This window comes from Aulonocara stuartgranti (genome assembly GCF_965226115.1).
Source record: "Aulonocara stuartgranti genome assembly, chromosome: 16".
Taxonomy (NCBI): Eukaryota; Metazoa; Chordata; class Actinopteri; order Cichliformes; family Cichlidae; genus Aulonocara; species Aulonocara stuartgranti.
Window position 1 is genome coordinate 14,236,995 of NC_138952.1, and position 23,515 is coordinate 14,260,509.

General features: G+C 41.7%; 1 protein-coding gene across 4 annotated transcripts in view; it reads left to right on the forward strand.

Annotated features, from left to right (window-relative positions):
* Positions 1–2,405: 2,405 nt before the first annotated feature.
* map3k13 (mitogen-activated protein kinase kinase kinase 13) overlaps positions 2,406–23,515 on the forward strand; it is a 36,957-nt gene continuing 15,847 nt past the window's right edge. For 2 of the 4 annotated variants that reach the window (XM_082507791.1, XM_082507794.1), the window contains exons 1-2: positions 2,406–2,493; positions 17,242–17,304. The gene's annotated coding sequence lies outside the window, so the exon portion shown is untranslated. Of the gene's footprint in view, positions 2,494–17,241; positions 17,305–19,465; positions 19,671–23,515 lie in introns of those variants that run through there. The other 2 variants (XM_082507792.1, XM_082507793.1) reach the window with 2 other exon arrangements.

A 23,515-nucleotide genomic window follows, 5' to 3' on the forward strand; every position in this document is an offset into this window, starting at 1 on the left:
GAGACAAAAAAACAAAACAAAATGAAGAGTTCCCACTCTGGAGCAAAAAACAACTGTCCTCACAGAGTCACTGTTAGTCTGAACAAAGGTTGTTACCTAAAGCTATATATAAAAAACATTTTAGTTCAATAGAACAAGAATAGAAACTAGATTTTTGAGGGGGATTAAAAATAACTGAAATGATTTGTGAATTTGGAAAAATGAAGTAAAATAAAAACCGGAAATAAACTTAGTTTTAATCTTTGGTAACGTTTGTTATCATAATCTGCCTGGTGAGGCTTTGAAGAGCATGTTTGTTACAAGACTTTAAGTCAGCTGCTTTCAGAAAGCTCTGCTTCCTTATTGTAACACCTACAGCGATTTCACTAAGTCTAGCCTCGGGCGTACGCCCTCGAATACAATAACCCTTCAAAAGAATAGAACCTAATGCTGAAACTAATAAGACTAAACCAAAACAAGCAAACTGAAACTAAACTGAACTACAAACAAAAGTCACAATGAATACAATAACAATAAAAACTAAACGTAGAATAACTTGGGTGTGTATGTTGACAGGCCCCAAGTTATTTTAAACCAATAAAATGACATGTTATGCTCATCATTTTTTTCTATTGCTTTGTGTTTATCATACCAACACTGTTTATATTTTTCAATCATTTTTATGGTAAAATGAAATTAAGGCTTTTCTCTGACTCCTCTAGTGCACATTGAAGGGTCCCCTCATAGCTTCTGGGCCCTTGAGCTGCCCTGTGGAAAGTTACGCCTTTGCACAGGTGTAAATATTTACCATGCTGTGTGAAATATACTCAATTATTGAGCCTTAAGAGAGAAAAAGAAGCACTGAAGCGATAGCCTTAAAATTAAAGAACACATGAGCCATTCCTTCAGGAAATTACTGCCAGTTTTTAAATTGAAATCTGATTTACAGCAGATGTTATTGGTTTACTTTGTGTAATGAAGTGGGGGCAATCAAGAAAGTCTTAGGGAGTAAAAACTGTTTATAGTATGTCATAGAAAATTAAGTTAGTCTCAAAGGGTGATGTAGTTTGTATGTCAAACATCTTTTATGCTCACATCTTTAATTTGAGCAAATTCAACTTTGGAAAAGCATTCAAAGCTCCAGATCAACTGTGTGTAAATTATATGATTTAATTCATCTCAATCTGTACAAATTATGAACAACATCAATACTGCATGGTGCATACTGTTGAATAAAACTGAATTGATTACCCGACTCCATGTTAATTCAGCAGAAAATAAAAATTCGATTTTATGAACAGATCATGTCTGACACGTGAAAATGTTGACCTGAAATGTAAAGTGGTCAAATAGATGTAAGAAGGCACAATATTTTCTTTTAAATAAACAGTTCAGTTCAACCGTGTTCAGGTTCCCAGACAGGTAATGAATGAAAGTAAGTGAAAGTGTGATGGCACAGAAGTATAAAATACCAGAAATGGAAACACTTACAAATACCTCAATCAGGCAACGTTGATACACAACACTTAAAAACAAAAGTACTTTAAGTGTGTTAGTTAGTGCATAGTGTTGTTCTTGTTAGCCTTAAGACAATGAAGACCTACACAGTGTCGTTCTTTAATTAATAATAATTAAACAATTAATTAGCATTTATTTATGGCATCTACAGTATATCTGCTAGAATTCTCTTTTGCACAATCTCAGTCTTGCTGTTTTTCTTTAACTTTTGTATAAGTGTGTATATGTACATACTGTATATAAAATATTTCACCACCTCACATAATAAGACCATAAATATGAGCCTGTGATACCTTTAACCATTTTGTGTTCATTGTAGATTACACTCATTTTATTATTATTATTCTTTATGAAGGTCCTGTAGCACAGTTATATCTCTTGCAGAATCATTAAAGTGTCTATCAAGAATAAAAAGCAACTAAATTAAACAAACAGAACGATAAGCATAGAAAAATAAATACATAAATAAAGCCAGTACTATACCTTGATCAAAATATTCTGATCAGGGTAGACCTTGATAAGAATATGCACGTTACATAAATTTGTATTTTTGTATGTGAAAATTAAAATTGTATTATTTTGTGTGCCAAACTGCAAATGTACAGCACAGAATTAAAGCATTATGACAGTTCAGTTATCAAGATAATCACAGATGGATCAATAATCTATCTAGAAAGAAACTTAGAAAGAAATTCACATGTAACATGAATCAGCTTGTGGTCTTCTGCTATGATGTAATTACAAAGCAGAACTTTTAAAAATGTATTCATATATTTTACCTTCAGTGCTATTAGAAACTCACGTTCCTGTGCTGTCACGCACGACATAGACGATCTTTGACCACGTGAACAGCTTTACAGGTGCACGGGTTATAGAGGCTCCGGAAGTGACGTGTGACGCTCACAAGACTAGACCGTACCATTCTGTGTGGACAGTAAATAGATGGACCCGGAGACGACAGGCGGACCTGTGTGAGGGACGGAGAAGCGCCGAAGGGTAAGAAACCGGGTTGTGTGTGGGACATTTACCGAGAGGAGGTTAATGTGTGAAGAGGGTGAAGAGAAACGCTCCGGTCTGTTGGTTTGTTGGTGGGGTGATGAGGCTGTAATGTGCCGACCGGGGCAGCTGTCACTGAACTGCTGTCTAACGCGACGACTGGTCCTGAAAGTGTTTATGAATGAAATCAAAGCCACAAATCGGCTCCCGGTCCTCAGCAGCTTTACCACCTTCACCTGTGGCTTCCTCACAGACGTGGTTTTAAGCGACGGGAGTCACACGGCAGGTATAGGTGAGGTTAGTGCTCTTATTCGCCGTCATTATGTAACCAAGTGCACAATCTCGTTAAATAGCGAGCTACAGAGAGCCTGTGTTTGACCCAGGAGAGGGAGGAAATTACAGGCTGCTGAGGAGAGGAGGTGAAATTATAGAGGCTGGTGAAGAAATGTTTGTTATTGAGTTCTCAGACTGAAGTTTTGTTTAGTTTAGTTTTTTTTTTTTTTTGACTACGTGGCTAAAGAGAGAAACAGATACAGGATGGGACAGGTTGGTGCTTATTTACTTTGAATATCATTTATTTTAAATTGTCATCTGTACACCACTAATTCCTCCCAGCCCTAATAATTATTTTTTACATATTCAATGAAAGTTAAATGAGCTTGTGGTTTGTTAATAATGTGATGGGAAATATGTGTAGCTGGTTTTGTTGGTCCTCACTAGAGTTAAGCCTTCTGAGCATAGGGAGAATTGCAAGTCATGCTAATAAAAAAAAAAAAGGGGATAAATGTCTTACAGCGGTTGATAGTAGCTGGTTAGGTAGGCCTTAATGCTTTGTGGCATAGATTCAAAAAGCTGCTGGAAACATTCCTCTCAGATACTGGTCATATTGCTACTGCAGATTAATGGGCTTCAGAGGTGCTCTATTATATTGACACTGAGATATATTTGAGTACAGTGAACTGGTTTGTGACACGGTGTGTTATTTTGGTGGAAGCAGCCATCAGAAGATGAGTGCACTGTGGTCATAAAGGGACGGACATAGTCAGCCACAATACTCAGGTAGACTGTGGTGTTTAAGTGAGGCTCTTCTGGTACTAAAAAGGTACGAACTGTGGTGAGTGTGGTAAATCCCACACACCCTTATACCACCACCGGCCTGAACCACTGATACGAGATGCTCGCTGAGTGGCAACTGGTGTGGTCTTCTGGTGCTGTAGCCCAGCTACTTAAAGGTGTTGTGCATTCAGAGATGCTCTTCTGCATACTTTGGTTGTAACAAGTGGCTGTTTTAGTTACTGTTACCTTCCTCTCACCTCAGAGCTACCGGTTTATTCTCCTCTGATATCAGTGAGACATTTTCACCCAGAGATCTGCTGCTCACTTTGCAACCCTAGAGATGGTGTTGTGGGAAAATCCCAGGAAATCAGCAGCTTCTGAAATACAACAACACCAACAACCTATATCATGTTAAGAGTCACTAAAATCCTCTTTCTTCCCCATTCTTATGCTCACTTTGAACTTCAGCAGAAATCAATGAAAGGTGAATGGCTGAAGTGAACTGCTGTATAACGTGATTGTAGTTCATCAGTGATCTTTGTGTTGGTGCATGTCAGCCAGTTGGCAAGATGAAGGTTAACTAAAAAAATGCTGGATTTATTTATTTACTTTTAAAACTTTATCCATGAGTAGAGCCTAAAGACAACCTTAGATCTCAATCAACTCACTTTAGTTTCTCCATAAAATTGGTTTAAGTGAAAAAAATGTTAACCAAAGTGCCTCACAGGCGTGCCCCTTAGCAGCTGTGGACACTGTTTGGATGTGTATTTGTCAGTAATTAATCGCCTCCCTCATCAGCGCCTGTGTTGCCTAAAACTGAATCGGGACCAATCTGTGCCTAATAAACTGGCAGCGTGTGACTGAGTTTTAGATGGTGTGGACCTCTTACCCTGCACGCTCGCTCCATGAGCAGCGCAGCGGGAGCCATCTGACACAAATCAGCCGCCATCATTCATGTGTCTTTCATGATGTCACAACAGCGTTTGGGTTCTTCATTTGTGCCAACACGCTTTGACAGTCAGTCGGCGGCACAAGGCGTCGCACATGTGAGCCACGGCTGCTGTGGGCTGTCAGCAGCAGCAGCATTGTGTTCCACCCTCATTGTGCTGAGAGGGATGTTTCCAGTAAGTGCCCACATGTGTCACTAATGGCTTTGCCTCCCTTGTTACTGCTGCCTGTCTGTGGTGCAGTTACAGGTCACACTCGACACTAATCAGCCAAATGTGGTCTCCCCCCAGGTGACTCCGAGCTGGAGACTGCACCTCTCAGGTGGTGTTACAGTGTCACATCTATACATGTGGGGCCAATCTACCATTTGAAGCTATTGTAGTATATTTTTTATGACATTGAAACTGCCACTAACAAGCACCGGGTTGTTTTTCATTTCAACAAAGTGCACTCGCATAGGTGTGACGTGTAATTTCCTGAAAGACTTCCTGGAATTTTCACCTGTCTTGCAAGCTGTTGGTGGAACTGTTGTTTAAAGGGCTGTATGCAGAACAGATTAGCTGACTGATTAGTGAACTGACAGAAAATTAATATGCAGAAATTTTGCCTTCTGGCTTTATTCCTCTCTAATATGAAAAATAGAATCATCAATCAACTTTTTATGAAAAGAAGTGAGATTCTAACACGCAGCTTTTTTTATTGTTTGTATAAAAAAAAAAACCCCAAAAAACCCAAACAAACAAAAACAAAACACATTAGGGAGCTATGTGATGTGCTACGTACAGCTAGTCCACCAACTGTTTATAAATCCACACCTGAAAGTTGTCCCAGGACATATTTTTTTTGTAATTGGGATGTTTTTCCACAGCAAAAACACTGAATTCCTCCTTTATTATCTCTGAGATCAGGAATTGGCAGTTACTTTTTTCCCAAGGGGCCACATGAGAAACTGGGACTGTTGTGGGTGTTAGCAGCTCATTGGTGTGAACCTCCACATCAGTCCCAGTTTCTCATGTGGCACCTTGGGAAAAATTAACTGCCCGCCCCTGCTTTACATGGCTCGACCTTTAAATCCTGTCTTCTTAAAGACATCGGTCTCCACGGTTACAGTGTTGCATTGCAACAGCGCGTTTGTTTCTAGAGTACCTGCGCATCTGAGCTATTGAGTCCCGAGTGGAGTGGAGCGGAGCGTCAGCAGAGCATAATAAGGTCCCGATGCTGGCGCAGAGACAGGAAGCTGCATTTATGTAATTGACATGTGTAGCAGCAGCAGCAGCGACGCAGCCTTGCAGCTGGTCTGAGCTCACTAATCCCAGCCCTGGAGACTCGCTTTGCTTGTTTGGGTCACATTTATATAGCAGCAGCTTCGGTGTCTTATCGGGCTTAATAAATAAGCTCATTGTTGTGTTTCGTAAGATGTAGCATTTAAAGTATTTTTTTAAAATTTCTTGTCAGCAGTGTGCTACCCCCAGTTATGAACGGTTATATACGTCTGGTGCAATTCCCAACATTGGAAAGGGTTAAATGTCTAAAGAAACTCGTCTGTCTTCATAAAAACTACATATTTAGTCATTTTTGAGTTGTATGTAAGGCTGTGCACCAAAGAAGGAGAAAAGGATTTATATTGATTGGCCAGGCCGAGATATCAAGCTGGAAAGGATGTGCAGCAGATCAGGGTGATTAAGGATGGAGATGGTAATGGACTAACGAGTGAGGAGAGTGTGCTGAGAAGATAGAAGGATGACTTTAAGGAGCTGATAAGTGAATAAAATGAGAGCAAAAGAAGGGTGGGTGGAGGGACCTTGGTGGAAGTGCAGAGGATTAGTAAGGAGGAAGTCAATGTGCCTGTGAAAAGGATGAAAAGTGGTTGGTCCACATTACATACCTATCACCTGAGATGTCTGGGAGACAAGGCAGTAGAACTTTTGACCATGTTGATCCTGGAGAGTGAGAGGATGCTTGAGGAATGGTAACAATTTTCAAGAACAAGGTGATGTGCAGGGCTGTAGTAATGACAGAGGGATAAAGCTGATGAGCCCCATGTGGTTACAAATTGTGTCATGGGGGGGAGACACAAAGTTGCTCCATTCTGCAGAAAAAAGTGCTTTTACTCAGGGAAGAGTAAAAGCATTGCCCTGAGTGGAGAACAGTGGACAACAGCTAAGTGCAGATTAAGTAACACCTGCTTGGAAGCTTTAATTGCATTGTAACAGTATCCTGACAAGTCAGATATCTTAACTTCCCCTGTCTCTCACCTGCTTTGCTCAATGTGTCTGCTCTGCTCTGTAGCATTCTTCATCATAATGCAGTGAAACGGAGCAGAGGAGAAACACTACAAATGTGCGGAAGTCACCATATAACAGTGGAGCTGAAATGAAGTGAGGGGGGAAAAAAGCACAGAAAATTACACTTTTGATGCTCCTTGATGCTACTTGATTCCCACTAGAGACAAGGTCTTTGGTTTCACTTTGTAAACTCCAGAGAAGACGTCCAGACTTGTTTTGCTTTTGAGGTCTTGGTTCCTTTTGATAGCAGTAGACTGTTAGAGCTCAGTCCTCCACTGTGGTCCTTCATCATCATCATTTTTGTCACTATTTTTCCTATTTATTTATCTTCTATTTGTATTGTTTTCTAATATTTCTCTAATTCACCTTTTCTTCCTGTCCCTTGTGCTGCTGTAACGAGTGAATTTCCCAGAGTGTGGGATTAAACACAGTTTATGTCCTAATCTCTCAAATTTGTATTAAAAATATGATTTGTCGTGGGTTTGATTAGGTAACATGACAGAAAGCCTAACAGCTGTTAAAAATAGCCCTCACATTGCAGGCAGCGCAGCCATTGAAGAGCAGTTGAGTGGAAAAGCCAAACAGCAAATGTTGGGCTAAAAGAGGGATATGAAGATGAATGTGTTACCGCCACCCCGTCACTCTCTTTCCCCACTCTTTCTGTATCCACTTACTCGCTCGCCCACCCTCAGGCCCTCTCCTCCTTTCCTTGCTTTCCTTCCTTTCTTTCTGAGTGACATTTCGGTAATAATAATGTCTGCACTCCACAGGCCCTGCCTCCATCCCATCCTTGGCCTGCTGTGCGCACACGCAGAGCGGGCACGCCTTACATCTATATCAGACTGTTAAATGCCAATAATGACGACTCGGCGTGGTTAAGGAAGTAATCATTTTCCATCTCCTGGGCTCGTCTGTCCCCGTTGGCATTAATGGAGTTATCGTTTGCCAAAGAGTTTATCTGACACACTCGCAGACGCCCTGCTGGTCAGCGTGTGTGAGGACTGGGATTTTATTAAGAAGTGGGTTAAGCCCTTTATATTTGGGCAAGGGTATTACAGTTGTGTGACCGTGAGGTTGGGGTGGGGGTAGATTAACGCAGCATTGCTGAACCCCAAGTGTGTCCAGACTCTGCTGCTAAAATTATGAAGAAATATGAAGTCAAGAAAACAGGTGCATTTGTCAGCTCTGTTTAAGTTTGAGACTTATTTAGAGGAGAACTGTTTTACAGAGTTCGATAAAAAGGCAGTCAGCACGACGTTTAATATCTGCACAGCCATCTTCGGTATATCCGTTGGTTTGTGTTCATGCATATAGGGCTGTGTTCATGCTAAAAGTGCACTGCTTTAAATGCACATCTCTCTTGTGATATGTGTGCTAGCTGAGCTTCTATAATTACCACAGCCTGCAGCGCCTCATGGGGAGCATATTAACACACACGAGTGGAGGAGCAAGAACCAGAGCACATGCACAAGTCATACAGGCCGAGTGCGTTCGAGCACCTCCGACTGCTGATGTGTGCAACTTTAGAATAATGTATGAATAACAGCGATGCACAGCTACCCACGGATTACGTAACGCTCACTCAATGCAACAGGAATAATTCCTCAAAATTGGTCGCAAAGTGCAAGTGTGCAGCAAACTCCACGTGAAGAACATTTCCACTAAATGATGACAAATGAGGCAAATTAGATGTTGAAAAATATTTATATTGATTTTAGAAAACAATGGATGTGTTTTTTCTTTCTTTAACTTGAACAGTGATGCATTGAATTAGCTGATAATCACCAAAATAATCAGCTGCACAGGGTTTGGGTCGCCATTGATGAAGAGTTGGACTAAACTGGGATGTCCTACTGATGGTGAATGGCAGAAAAATAATTTATTATTCATTTGATTTATTATGTGGTTGATTTTAAATGCTTTTAAATGGAATATTTTTAGGTTTTAGGTGGAGATGGAACAATACCTGAGCCTTACCCTTAGCTTTATTGACTGATATCTGCCTACTGCCAAACAAGTTGGTATTTACCTATAGGAGTAGTCGATGTTTTTGCTGTTTTTTGATTAGAAAACAATAAATAATTTAAAACGGTAAATAGCCTTTGGGCCCTAATTGCCAAGGTGTGAGAATTTTTTTCTAAAGAACAGAAATTGCGTATTTTGAAATAACAGGGCCGTGGTGGACTAAACATTGGTGCAGTCCTACTTTTACACTGTCAGTCTATCAGATTAATTAATCTGAAACTATATAATTGATTAAGTTGTGTTCAGGGCTGAAACCAAACGTCTGTGATAAATCAGGGTGCTTGGAAACATTTTACAGACTGGCGGTAGGCCATAAAGTCTCAAGATTATATCACAGGATTCCAGCGAAATTTGCGCTAATGATATTTCTGACGATACAGAAGAAAAAAACTGAAGGCTTTATCAGTGTTTGCAGCTCGCAGGCAGCAGCGTGTGTTAGTTCAACCAAAATGAAGAGCTTTTTCCATCCTCCTTTTCCAGTGAGCGTCTGTCACTGATCACCTAATTCAAAGTGTGAATCCGTTGCCATAAGGTGTCAGCAGCAGTGTTAGAGCTCAATATTAATAATGCAGTGTATGCACAAAAGCATCTTAGGCAGTGTTTTCACATGAAATTTTAGCTAAAAGTACAGCGTGGCTGCTTAACCCTTTAGTTTAACAGAAAAGTAATTTAACCATGTAACTCTTCAGCAGCCTGCGCACATAATAAAATTCTACAAAAACAATTAAATGCGACTCCACACGCGGTCTCGCTTTACCGCTGATGCATTTATTACATTGTAATGTTTAATAAATGCATCAGGTGACCATCATCTGGTTGTAATGTCATAGATTAAATGTATTAGTGGTAAACAAGAGTGCAGGAATGTGGAATTTTCTCCCTTGCACTTTATTTCACATTCAGATGTGAATGTAACTTATATATATATATGCAGTATATTTTGCACGGGTACTTTATGATGTCCGTGCTTTGCCCTTAAGTCTCCTCTTGCCTTTGCACAGCTGTGACCTCACTTCTTTTCTCTAACCTCTCACCCCACCAAGCAGCAGCAGCAGCATCCTCTCCCAGCTGCACAGCTGTAATCTCAGACCACCACTGTCTGCCACCGACTGTAACCCTGCACTCTTTCCTCTTTTATATTCCTTCTAGGGAAGTGGGGTCTGAATGAACACAACATTGCTTCTTTGTGCGTCCCACTTCTGAAATTCTCTTTAAGTGAAATAATTGGAGGCAAGAAGGCTGGAAAACCTTCAAAAAGTTATGTTATCTAAGACTGGCTGCCGTGTTTGGTATTATGGCTTTGCACGCAATCCCACAAATCACGCTCGGGATTACCAGGTGCACGCTGTTGGGAGGGGAGGATGTGCTGCTACTCATCATCATGATAAAGAGGGGAGGGGGCTAGCATAGATGGATTGTCAGCAGAATCCTGCGGGTGTGTTGAACGCTCATTGTTATGTAATTTCCACTCGGCACGGATTGGTCAAGCTGTGGGCTGTTGGTGGGCTGAGGATGTTAATCTCACAAGCATTATCTGCCTCCCAGAAGCAGAGGCTGTTGTGGGCAGGATTCACTCATCCTCACTCACGCAGGCTTTGTAAATTTGACCAATCAGCATGGCCGGCTTGTTTCCTGTCATCCATCTTGGCCAAACAGGTTTGACCATGAATTGGGCTTCACTCAGAGCAGATCCTTTTTTTTTTTACAAGTCTTTTCTTTGATTCATCTGACATCCTCAGCACATTGAGCTGACCCTGGGCCACAAATTATGGGATTCGTAACCCCACCAAAAAAAGAATTTGGTGAAAGTGTTAACACTGCTTTTTAATAACAAACTTTCACACTACACAATCAGGCAGTTAAAGTCGTTTTGTTAACAATCCATACAGTGCGAAAGCATGATTGACGCCAAATTCCAGTCTGTTTGACCAGAGAGATCAGTCGCATCGGCGTGCCTGGACCCACTTCAGCAAACTGAAGAGGGGAGCTGGGATGTGGTGTAGCCGGACTCGGGCATGCCTGTGAAAATCATTGTGTTAATTAACAAATCAAAAAGGCACATGAGAGGGTGAAACACAATTAAAGCACAAAATGCATAAAATCATGAACCTCACTGTGCCCTGTGAGAGCAGCTTTCAACAGCTTCTATAAATGAGAATGTGAGTGCAGGATCATGGTACAAAGCAACCATGGGTAGTGTGAGTATACAATATAACTGAGTTACTACAAGAACTGGTGGAAAAAATGATTTAAAATGTTAGTTTGGGGGTTACTCTTTTTTCTCTCATTCCTTTAAACCCCCCCCCCCCCCCCCCCCCAAAAAAAAAAAAACCCTCCAAATACTTAAAAATCTGCTTTTTAATCTGATTATTCCTAAACTGTGTTTTTGCAAAAGCTTGGGTCAGTGTCGGGCGAATCGGGTCATGCAGAGCTAATTATCCACCTCAGATGCGCTCCCACTCCTGTTTGGCTTTGACGTCTGATGCTCGCTCGCTGAGATTTCACTGGACAGATAGCTCATACGGCTGCAGTCAGACACAGTTTACGCTCGGGAAGTTTGGAGGTTAAACACATTTGTATTCTCACATGCAGCTACAACGGGTAATGTTGAAAGGCTCAGGGTGCCGGTTCATGTGTGAAAACAGCTTTACTGTTACTCCACTGAGCTAATGATACCTGGAGCTACCTTGTATCACATATCTTTATTGATTTTTGTTCATAATGCATCACTTTGCTAATATGCTTTGAACGCGTCCTTCAGGTCTCCTGCAGTTTTACTGAAAATATAATGCTTGCATGCTCACCTACCCACAGGTGTAAATACTCTATACACAACTGTATATGTATAAAGTCAGTTGGTAACCAATCTCATGTCTCTCGTGTCAAATTTAAGCTAAATTGAACCCCCAGTATTTGTTTGTTTATGCAAACCCATTCATCCCTCATCAGTCCCAACGCTGATATTCATGGCTTCATGTTATGTCCTCAGTATTAATGACAGCTCTGTTTAGGGTGAAGTCTACTTTTGTGGCTGAAACAAATATAAATTCCTGCTCAAGCTAAGTCTTTTTAAATATAAAGTTAAATATGTCTAGAGATGCGTACACAAGACTGAAGAAGAGGATAAATGTTTAAAGACTTCCCAAATAATAATAATAAAAAGTGTTCATGAAAGGAAATGATGTAATCCTTGATAAAGAGAAGTACATAAAGATTTTCTCTTTCATCTGCCGGGGAGCTGAACAATGCTTTTGTTCCCCTGCTTTTATGACAGGTGGTTGTTTGCTTAAGTGTGGAGGTTTTTGTGGCGAAAGCGATGGGTTGCATTATTTTCTTTCCATGCACAGTAAGTAAATATGCTGAACTTTGATGGAAGTGTTTGTCTGTAATCATAGCTGTGTGTGCGTGTCTGCGCTGGCAGGTTGAAAGGTAAACCGCTGTAAGCTTATGTGCGCGATGCTGCTTTTTCTCTTATTAATGTGGAGGACACAGGAGCTGTCAGTGCTGCTGTTCCCCTGCTGGTGAAATAGTAATGAGTGTGCATAACAGAGGTGAGCCAGTGTGGTTTACAGCTCCGTCGCACTCGGAGGCAAAGCCAGGACACACATGGAGCGCCGACCGGCTCCTCGTGTGTGCCGGTGATGGAGGCGGAGCAGGAGGCAGCTGCAACCGCTGGAATGAGGTTAACTGAGAAACGGAGGTCAGACTCTGTGAATTTATTTGCTTTGGAAATTTTGAAGAGGTTGTCTAAGTATTCAAAACGTCTATAAACTGAGGAAGAAAGAAACTGGACAGATTGTTATCATTTACTGTTCTCGCTGTGCAATCAGCGGAGAGAACATACAAAAATCTGAGGGATGGGAAAATGAGTTGTTTTTAGTTTAGATGCATTTAAAACCTTTACCTAGCTTGAAAATTTGGGTTATTGTTAATTAAGGTTAGATATCCCAAAATTTTAACTTGTGTACTTGTTTTGACTCCAGAACGGCAAAAAGAAAAATAAATGAAAAATTCTGTGGTAGGAATAATCTTCCATAGATCTGAACATTTACATTTTGGACCTGATAAGTAGAAGAACTAAGAATCATCTTTGAATAGAAAGTAAATGTCGTTAAGAAAGTATGTCCTCATATGGTGCAGTGAGTTTATTTTACAGCTTGACATGATAGTCACTATTGTTTACCAAGGTATGAAACACTGTACTAAACTGAATCAAGTAATAGGCCGCAGGATGTGAGGAGGTTGTAGTAAATATTGAATACAACTTGAGTACAAAACCCCAAATATTCTCTAGTTACGTCTTTATTGATTTTTGTTTGTTTTTGTCCTTCTTTATTTCTTCCATTTGATATCCTGTACTCTGAAAGATTTCATGATCTTGTTTTAGATTTCCTTAACTAGGGGCTTCACTGATATGATAAAAGTTATCATAAAAGTCAATAAACGATAACCCACTTATGCATTTTAAACAGTTTTTGCTGTGGATTTTGGTTTTTGGTGGCGATCAATCAAGGCTAGACACCACAGATCTGATCATTTGCCCTTGAGACGAAAGTCATCACCATAACCTCACTAACTGAAATACGCTTTTTATTTGTTGGACAGAAGAGTACTTTTTAAAATGTTTTAACATAATTTGTAGCAAGAATAAACTTAACTGTGCAGCTACATGACAAGAGGAAAAAATGCAGTGTGTTGTAAAATGTGCTCATTGAAAAATGCTGTAAATGATTTTGAACTTTGTGCTCGGCAGCACAGTGTCCAGCCTTGGTGGTTAGCACTGTTGCCTCACTGCAAAACGGTGCTGAGTTCAATTTCACCATCAGGCCAGGGTCTTTATGTGCGGAGTTTGCATGTTCTCCCCGTGTTTGCGTGGGTTCTCCTCAGGTTCTCTGGCTTCCTCCCACAGTCCAAAGACATGCAGTTAGTGGGGTTAAGTAGAAATACTAAATTACCCATAGGTATGAATAGGGCTGTTCGATATAACGATATATATGGATGGATATAAAAACGTCTATCGTTTCATTTTACGCTATCGTTTAACTGTTTACGACAATATTTTTCTGATGGTCACTGTAGTGGCTATATTAATTAACGTTCTCTCTTTCTCTTATATTTAATATAACCACACTACAGACGGACAAGCGCCTGTTTTTATGGGTGGTCATTAGCAACAACGACGGTAAAACCACCGCATGTCCGCTTGTTTATTTTCCACATAACCCTTTCACAATAAAGCTCAAGATCCTGTTGAGAATTTTCAAAGTAAACGCAATCACGTGAAAAAGTATGCAGAGTATTGACGGATGAGAAGCAAAATAAGAGCCGTCAGGTGCTAAGAAATAAACCTTAGACTCAAACGTTAGAACAGGCTTTCCCCGCAGCACACCGTGTAATAATTACTCACAAAGGACCGTTACAACCTATGTCTAAAAACGTGTAGTTTCATGCATCGGTTAAAACACTTGACTCCAGGTACAAGACGCCTAGCTGGAAACAGTGCACCTACCCGAGATTCGCAGAATTTACAGAAAATATTAAATTTTTTGTGATTTATATCATTATCGGATGATAGATGTTTTATATCGGGATATGAGATTTTGGTCATATCGCACAGCCCTAGATATGAATGCAGGAGTGAATGTGAGAAGAAAAGTGGAAGCGAATGAATGGATTGATGGATTTTGAACTTGTTTTTGAACTTGTTTTTTTTCTGTTCAGATTCATACTGAAGGCATTATGTGTGTGTAAATAAAAGCTTTAACAATTTGTGATGTTAGTGGAAGTTGAGCTCCCTGGTTACGTTAGTAAATTAGCATTATAATTAATCATTATTATTTTCTCCATTTACTGCTGTCTGGTTGTCTTTCTCCTTTTTTCCCCTCCTTTGTTTGCTATCAGAAGGATAACTCCTCTTTGTTTCCATTGAGTGGGTTGCAATGTTGTCATGAGGTTTGTTTAAACAGAATCATGTAAGCTGCTTGGAACAGGAGTGAATGGAGCCCCCTTAGGGAGGTCAGGTCTGTCCTACAGCCACTGCAGACTCTGCACATTGCCACTGCTGAGGATTAAAGTTTGTAAGCATTCGAGGCGCCCCACATTGACCTGGGTGTCTTTAAAGGTGAATTTGTGCTTCAGTTTTCCTCTCACTTGGCTGTTGATGATTTATCCCAAACAGTTATTAGAAAAATAAGCTAGGAGCAGATGATATGGAAGAAGGCACAGTTTCATGTTACACTTCACTGACCCACTGCAAGTTGAGCTGGTGAAGAAAGCTAAACTTGCTGTAGTCACTGAAGAACTCAGTAGTTGTTGCTGTGATTATTTAATGCAAGTCAATGTAATGAAAGGCTAAGAAATACTCCAGTATCACTGAGAGTGTCCAAACCTTTGACTGGCACTGCAAACGGTCAAAGTTGTGTTAGGAGTAGAGCTGGGCGATATAAGATTTTTTCATATCACGATATGTTTTTTTTTTTTCCGTTTCAGGCGATAACGATCTATATCACAACATAAGCCAAATAACTATATTTGTAAGATTTAAATGTGCCGTTGCTCACAAGTAAAATGTGAAATAATCAGCAGCTTGTTTTTATTTAAATATTTATTTCCCATAATAAGTTCAACAGGGTAGATGTACTTAAGGAACATGAGACTTTTTCAGATAAAGGCAAATATTGCAAACTACACAAAAGGCAGCCGCTAAAGCGTTTAAGTTTCAAAATGGAACAAACGAAACAGACTACTAAATTGTCAATTCCACTTAGAAACGGTGAGGTCTATCGCAATAGTTTAATTTTTCTATCGAGAAGAAGTTATTTCGCAATACATATCGTTATCGTTCTATCGCCCAGCTCTAGTTAGTTGTAAAATTTATGTTGAACCTTGGTAAAGTACTGTGCATTGCTTTGATCTACATGGTGCAGTCTTGTACTTGTTGAATTTTTTTTGAATGACTTTATCATTGTAACCTTTTTATTTGTGCTTCATGCATTGCTGAGATGAAAATTGTGAGCATTTCAGGAGAAAACCTGAACCAAAAGTTTCAGTTTGAGGAACATTAACATTAAAATGAATTCAAGACTTATTAGCAAAGTTAGATGGAGGAAATTAAATGAGACAATTATTTTAAATGTAAAGGCAAGGTCTGATTTTAGCCTTGACTCACAGTGTTTTAAGTTTTTGTGCTGCTTTGTGGTGTCCTTAAATACACCACAAAGCAATTTGAATTTATGTCTCAATAAATCTACGGGAACATATCACTGCTCAAACAGACACAGAGGCTTTCAATGGCTGTAATCATGCTATGACTTTATAACTGTATTTATTATAAAGCTCCAAAAGTGTAGGTTGTGTTTTTGTGGGAAAAGACATTTCAACTTATATTTTTTACCATTATTTACTAGAGGATTTTATAGAAGACATGTCTTAAACTCAACTGAAGCAGCGGATCTAAGACTTTCTGTTTCGGGGTCTTTCTGGCGTGTTTTTGTAATTCAGTTTCAGCTTTAGAGCAGAGTTTGTTGTCCCCGCTAAACAAACAGAGCCAAAATTTTATTCCAGCTCCCCGTTGATACTTGAAAGTCCCTTTTTGTCAATATTTAACCAGAACTCTTGTGTATCTTTACCCGCACAGCAAGAATACCTTTCACTTTCTCTCTCCCGTCGGGGGCGGGATGACTGCTTGACATATCACTTATTAAACCGTGCATCACAAAAGTGCAGTTTTAACAAATCCAGTAGTACACACTCACCGTTCCCTAATGTCAGAGCTTACATCCACAGCCATCTGCACCGTGACTCATTTCACGCCATTTATAGGCAGTGTTTGGACGCCTCTGCCTCTATTTGCCCCAGGATACCAGGCTGCCTCCTCTGGCAGGGACCCCTGCTGGGGTGTGGCTTTACGATAGAGATTGGACAATGCGGCTCCAATATCCCAACCCCCCCCCCCCCCCCCCCACTCTCAATGCATCATTACATTCCTGCTGCCCTTCCCCAGCATCCTCTTCCCCAGAGGTTTTGGCCTGAAACAAGAGCACTCGGGGGATCATCTGTTCCCCGAGCTTTTCCTTTCACCCGCAGGCCTCCCTCTCTATCAGTCTTTTTTGATGTACTCCCTCTGGCTGCAGTCAGTGTCAGTCTGTGCCATTTCCTCACACACAAACTCACAGACAGATACACCACCGCTACTTGTCTTTGCCCTAGTTGCACCTCCTTCCCTCAGCAGTCTGGGGAAAGGGGGGTGTCGTTCTCATCTGGTGACTCATCCGTTGAGTTGATTTATTAATGTCACTGTGGAAATGTTGCAGTTGGCAGCATTTCCAATTGCGCATCATGCTTACAGTGCATTGTCCTTATTTAAGCCTTTAAAGTGGAACATGTTGCTCGCACGAACCCCGTTTTCACCGCTCCGTGTGTGTTTATGCTGCAGGTGAGAAGCTGAATCCAGTTCCCGCTCTGCAGACCTCTGAGATGGTCAGAAACCACCTGACAGGTCAGTAAATGAACACACTCACACACATGCAAAGTCACAAGCATGTGCTGACCAGTATAATGGCCGAAGTGATGGTGCCCACTGAGGGGAGGGTGTCAGAGACTGTGTGAGACGATAGATGACCTTTTGGTGAGAGAAAAGAACAATTCTCCTGACGTTCTGACCTTTTTATTTTCTCTCTGACTATCGTAGTTTTTCAGCCCTGAAGCTATTAAACCCCTACTGCTGTAAGATTATTCTTTTTATTACTATTATTATTACATTTTTTAGCATTTTGGGCCTTTGTTACTTAGGGAAGTATAGAGTGGATAGGAGAGAGAGAGTGAGTGACACGCAGGTAATTGCCTGGCCTTTGCAGTAAGGACTTCGGTATGAAACTGTGCCCTGAGTTCTTTGAGTGGACTTTTTTTTGCCATCTTGTTTACCTGAGTATATGTAGATACTCAGTAATTTTTTTTGCATTGTTGTTGCCTGTAGAATAACTAATTGATACATTTTCTAATAATTTCAGCTGTAGATTTAGGTGTTTTATGTAAATGAGGAGAGCATGCATAAAGCCTCCTGTGCAGGAACCTGAAGTTAAACTGTACTGGAACAGTTATTATGTAATATAGAGAAAGAGCAGCAGTGCAGAGCATTTACACCCCGTGCTAGTTATAATGGTCATAATGATTCGATAACTGAAGTCACATGACCACAGTTTACAGGAACATTTCTGACTGCTTGTGTGGTTTTATGTGTTCATAGTGCAGCTGTGTATGTGTGTGATGAATGGGATGTGACCTCATTTAACTGTAATTCTGTAGGAGAAAATCACAGAGGTGGTATTGGTACACTGTAATGTCCTTATTCAGTGTCTTTATTGTTCTTTACTGAGTTTTCCTGATATTTTGAAGTGCTGCTTTCCAGTGATGGCTTCTAGAAGGTGACTGAGGAAGTGGAGCAAGCCTGGCCGTCGGATCTGTGTGGAAGATATTAATCAGGGTTATTCACAAGTTATTATTTTGTGTTGAAAGCTCAAATTATACTTCTGTGCTTTCAGCTAAATCTCATTCATCAACACTGATCACCTCTTCCTTTATCTGAGGCCAAAGAGAGAAGGAAAGTCTGCTTAGAGAGTACAGATAGAAGTGTGGCTCTTCCAGCTGCTCACCTGTGGGGGTAAATGGGGTTTAAAGGCATCTTGTCTGAATATGTGAGTGGGTTGATATTGATGTGTGTTTCATAGAGTTCTGTTTTATTGCTAGATATTCATATAAAGACATTGCTTTTAATCCGCACTGCTCCCTGCTCAGCTGTGATGCTGCTGATATTTCTCAATAATCCCAGGGATCTTTTCTACTCCATATTCTTATAAACACAGAAAGACTGGGGGAAAACTTACCATTTAAACAGTAAAAATACTTTGTAATGGAGAAATTGCAAATTTAATGAAACACACTGGTGAAGTGTGTTTAAGGTGGTCCCTAATTTCTTTAAAAACACTTTTTTGTTAGAGATTATTTCATCTTGACTTCAGTTTAGTTAGATTAACTCATTTAATTGGTTCTGACTTTCAGCTTCTAAATGTTCTACTGCTGTGCTAATTGTGACCTTTAGCAAACCCTTCATGCTATTTAAAAGCCTGAAAAATAAGAACATGTGTTGTTATTTGACACTGGCGCTGCAGAGGGATTAATTTCCACCGGACGTGATTGCAAAGCAAGATATTTTGTCCCAATTTTCTTTTATGAGGGGGGTGGGGGGCAGTATTTCATGACAAATGGATAGTCCTCACTGGATCCAGCCTGCAGACATTTGTGATTTTGACACAATTGGCGTGAAAGAACTGATTTGGTACAAAAGGATTTTCTCCTATGCCGAAACAGTTTGTCCTACTTATGGAGACGCCACCGCAGCCTAACCTTCTGTTCCCAGCTGGTGCTGCTTTGAAATGCACGCCCTCCTCCTCCTCCTCCATCTCTCTTCCTCTGCTTTCCTCTTCATCTCCGTTTGCACCTCCTCCTTTCTGAGTCTGTGCAACAAGCTCCGCCCTTTCCGCCCCCCCCATCTCCTCTGCTCTTTGAGCTGCGTCCTCCCTGCGTCAGACGGCTCCATTCATGAAAAGTGTGACGTGAGCAGGTCTTCATCGTCCTGGTGACTATGCCGCCCTCCCACTCACAGCCCAGGTGCTGCAGGAGTTAGAGGAATGTCTGTCATCTTCCATCCTCTGCCTTCTCCCTCACTCCTGTTCTTTTATTATTATTTTTTTCCTTTCTTCTGAATCCCGACTGTCAGTTCGGTCTTCCTCTCGCCCGGCTTTTTCCCCCCCTCCACACATCCCTGCCTTAGCTGAGAGAGGACCATGAATCTGAGCCGTGTCTGCTGTGAGTAATCTGCTGATGCTATGTCTTTTGCCATTCATCTGAGTGGAAGCACTGTAATGTGGAGGTACTTGTCCTTCTCATGCTTATGGGTATGATTTTTCTCTTTTGCACATCGCACATCTGCAGGGAGTCTGTCTGTGTGTATAGAGCACATGTCAGTATTTGTTCAGTAGCAGTGCTGCAGGAGTGTGTTGAGCAGTCGTGCGTTGGTGCGTGCTGGAGCTATTTTAGGATCAGCGGTGACGCCGCTGCTGGGTTTTGGGTTTTTTCTTTCTTTTTTTTTCTTTTTTTTGATGCAGTGCTTCTCTGTGCCCTCTGAAGGACAGGTGGGATGTAGGTAAAGATACAGGGCAACAGACCCGCCCTTACCTGCTTTATTTTTGCCAGCAAATGCAATAAATAATAACAATAAATAAATAGATAAATAACTCCCCCTCAGTCTGACTTATCTGGGCCACATGTATTTTGTGTACAGTCACGGTCATTCCAAACCACACTGACTTTCCTTCCACTGCTTCTCATTCTCAACTCTTGCATATTTAACGTCCCCCTGCCCGCTTCGCCATGTTCGACTTTCCTGCAGCTCTTTACATCAACCTCTGTATTTACTTGGCAGCAGGAGAGCTCTGTGTGTGCCCACCTCTGTCCTCTGCTACTAAGCATGTTTATGTAACTACACAAGATGAGTAGCCAGCAGCCAGGCTTTAGAGGAGAGGAGGTGGAGGAGGGGACGACTCCAGCGTACGTACATCCAGCCGTCCTTTTGCAAGAGAGCATTAAAAAAAATAAATAAAAAGCTGGATATTCATGTTTATGAGGGGTTTTCTCCAGAGTGTCTGACTTTGCTGATTGGGGGAGGTTCACTGCTTAGATTTACATGCATGCTGTGTTTTTAAGAGCAAGCAGGGAAAGCATGAAGCCAGGAGATAACAGGAGCACTAATGTGTATTGATTTTCTGGGCTTTCTGCTGTGCTAGAGAGGCTGTTTTTGAGCAGAAGGAAGAACATGTAGTACAACACCCACTTGGTCCCCTTAGAGTCTCTTGCCCCACTTTTCTTTCCTTTTCTTTTTTTTTTTAGCTGGGGCTTTGTGTATTTTCATATTTAAGCCATTATAACGGTGTCAGTCACAGGCAGGCTCCTGCAATATGCATGTTTGTCTGTGGTGTCACTGTTTGTGTGTCTGTCTCTCTCCTTGTTGTTGTCGGGCCAGGCAGGCCGTCCCTATTAAAAGAGCACAAGGGGAATTGTTGTGGCAGCAACTGCCCTGTTGTGCAGTATTTTGTGTGTGTGTGTGTGTGTGTGTGTGTGCGCGCGTGCGTGCCGCTGTCTCCTGGTCGTGCAGGGCAGACAGGCCCGGTTCACATGGAGCCGGCTCCTCTTGTGTCCTTTGTTGTCGCTCTGGGAGTCTTTCCCACTGGAGCGTGGTCGGTACAGTTTTGCGCCGCGAGCAGCCACGGAAAACAGCAAAACGTCTGTTTTTCTGTTTCGTCTTAATTTTTCCTCTGATTTCACTCATTCTGCAGTCCACCCTCCTTTTTATCTGCCTCATTCACAGCTTCTTTGGTCCCTTTTGCCTTCTTAATCTGCTTTTTCCCCCCTTTATCTACATTTCTCTGAGCCAGTCTCTCCCTCCACTGTCTCCTTGGCCTCACCATCCCTCTCTGTCTGTTCGAATTCATCAGCTATCTGGATGTGTGTGTGTGTGGGAGTGTGGTTAGTATTCATAAATAGACCTCTGTAGAGCTTTTATTGCTAAGCATCACTGGGAGCAGAGAGTCTGCTTGACTAGAAAGGCTCGTATTGAAGCCTTGAGAGTTTTGCAGAGGAGCATATGCCAGATAGTTGCAGATTTTTAGGCATTGTGTCCTGGTTGCAGTGCTGTCTGCAGCCTTGCCAAGAGGCTGGAGGGAGAGAGTGTGACGTGTCGATGGCGCACAAGCTTTTCTTCAGTTATTTATTTTCTCCGATTCTGGCTTGTACCAGATGAGGCTATTTGAGGCACAAGTTGTGTGTGTGTGTGTGTGTTTGGAGTGCTAATGATTCACAGTCGTGCTCATTCTGTTGGTCATCTGGAGGGTTTGAATGCTGACAGCACACTCTTCGGGTTTGTTTTTACTCACTCTTCATTCCCTCCTACTCATCGCCTCTCGTTGCCACTTTCATTCATGCACCTAACCTCCCCTCTCCTCCTCCTCCTCCACCTGACTCAATCTAGTCTTCACAACAAACCCAATTACACATGATCCCACCTGGCACTTTCCCTGTGGCTTCTAGCGGCAGCTTCGACCTTGTTCCTATTCGACCAGCAACGCCAGTCAGACCCTGAGCAGGCAGGTAAACGGGCAGGGATTATTGTTCTGTGACCCGCTTTCGCCTTCGGCCAATAACAGGTATTTTAAGTCCGCCCAGGTGAGTCAGCAGAGGGAATCAGAATATGAAAAAAGGGTATTAGTGGGAAATGTCAGCCGTGTGACGGCAGATGCCCGAGCGCTGTGCCAGATTCGTTTATTTCTCCCTTCCACAGCTCTTCCCCACACCAGCAGATTATTACTTTCACCCACCTACGGCAGCCTGTCCAATCCCCTCTGGCAGGCCTTGATAGCAAGCGAAAGCTGATTTACACGTCGGACCACATCCCTGACTATCAAATCAGGACCGGGCAGCTCACATTTCCGAGGAATTTATGGAAATATATGAGCAGCATGTTTACAAATTTCACATCATTGCTTAGTCACTAGATAAGCAGAGGCCGCAAAAGTCCATAGAGTGCACCGAGGAGAGAAACAAGCACAGACATCAGAGTTCAGCTGTTCAATTATGACCCAGAATAACCAAGACGAGCACATGCTCAGTGAAGACGAGCGCTGCTCTCACCATCTGTCTCTCACTCATGTTTGTTTCAAGACAAGAGGGAAGTGGGAGGCATGAAAGTGCTCTGTTGTTGCAGGTATTTCTTTCCTCCCAGAAATGAGCTCTCAGGAATGACCGGATGTGAAAGGCTGTGCCTCATTGTGCTGTAGGCATGTGTGCGATTTGATTTTGTTTGTAGGGCAGCTGTTGAACCTCCAGTATCTCATCAAGTGAGATGTTTACTTCTCTTCTGACATCTTATTGTTCAAAAGGAAGCTGAAGAACTGATCAGTGGAATGATATGGTTTTCCTCGTCCTCGTGACCTCTGTGGACGAGTTGACGTGATTGGTTCAGTTTGTCTGCTTGTTAGCGGGATTGCTCAGGTTTTAACGGAGGTGAGTTTAGGCTAAAGTTGGACGTGATTGACTTTTGATGCTGATCCACGTCTGTATCTGTATCCTGGAATGTTTTTAGAGGATTTGTTGCTATTTCAGTTCACATCTTTGCTAATATGTATAAAATGTAAACAAAAAAAGGCTTGAGTGACATTATCTTGATATTCTAAAAACCAAATCCAGATCTAGATATCATTCTGTGTCCAAGACAAGGTAGCACATGTTACAACTACAGCCTTCACGCTTGTAGCCTCTCCAAGTGTTGGATGAGATTGAGTGCGACTGGAAGCAGAAGGTCAGGACGGATGCTGTGTTGACATGGTAACGTGTGAATGATGTGGTGGGATAGGGGCTAAATTGGTTCTTTGTCAGGGGGTCGCAGCTGTCACCTGAAGGGAGGTTCCCTCTATGGGTCCCAGCAGGGCTTCTCTTAATGAGGAGCACAGAGACGCAGATGCCGCCCGCAATGCCGCGTTTTGCGGGTGGACTGTGTACGTGCGTTTACGCTCAAAGTATTGCTGAACGTCCTGCTGGCACAGAGTGTTGAAGCAGGATCTAAACAACCATACTGGCTTTTGCTGAGTGATACAAAAAAA